The sequence below is a fragment of the Otolemur garnettii genome, unplaced genomic scaffold (assembly GCF_000181295.1).
Source record: "Otolemur garnettii isolate 467f Iridium unplaced genomic scaffold, OtoGar3 scaffold00036, whole genome shotgun sequence".
In the NCBI taxonomy this organism is placed as follows: Eukaryota; Metazoa; Chordata; class Mammalia; order Primates; family Galagidae; genus Otolemur; species Otolemur garnettii.
The window spans coordinates 14824317-14824867 of NW_003852431.1; the positions used below are offsets into that span (position 1 = coordinate 14824317).

Sequence of the window (551 nt, forward strand, 5' to 3'; positions counted from 1 at the left end):
AAATTTCAATGCTCAATGTGATAATATTAGAAGTTGGGACCACTGGGAGTCACTAGGTCATGAGAGTGGAGCCCTCGTGTAAGGGATTAGTGCCCTTTTGAAAGAGGCACCTGGGAACTCTTTCACCTTCTTGCGTGTGAGGATACAAGCATTCAGCAGTCTGCTGGTTGAGAAAGAACTCTTACCAAAACTCAACCGTGCTAGTAATATGATTGTGTATTTTCGTGCTTTGGAAATGTGAAAATGAATTTCTATTGTCGTAAGAGACGTGCTCTATTTTACTTTGTCAGGGCACTCTGAAGTAAGATATTTAGTTCATCGGCACTTTCTTCTCCATGTTCTCTTTCTTTCTTTCTTAGATATTTGAAATACAACTTTATTCTGATTCTAAATGGAAAGGAATGGGAATGACAATGACAAACAAGATTCCACCACTGCATATTGTGATGTGACTGTTGCAGTCTTGTATTTGAAACTCAAGAAGGAATCGACTGCATTCCAAATAGCTAAATATGCGGGTCCAAACAATGAAGGTAGTTTTTTTAAACTTC

At 38.5% G+C, this 551-nt stretch overlaps 1 pseudogene; it reads right to left on the minus strand.

Moving 5' to 3' along the window:
* Nucleotides 1-315: 315 nt before the first annotated feature.
* Nucleotides 316-551, minus strand: part of LOC100951981 — a 1058-nt pseudogene continuing 822 nt past the window's right edge.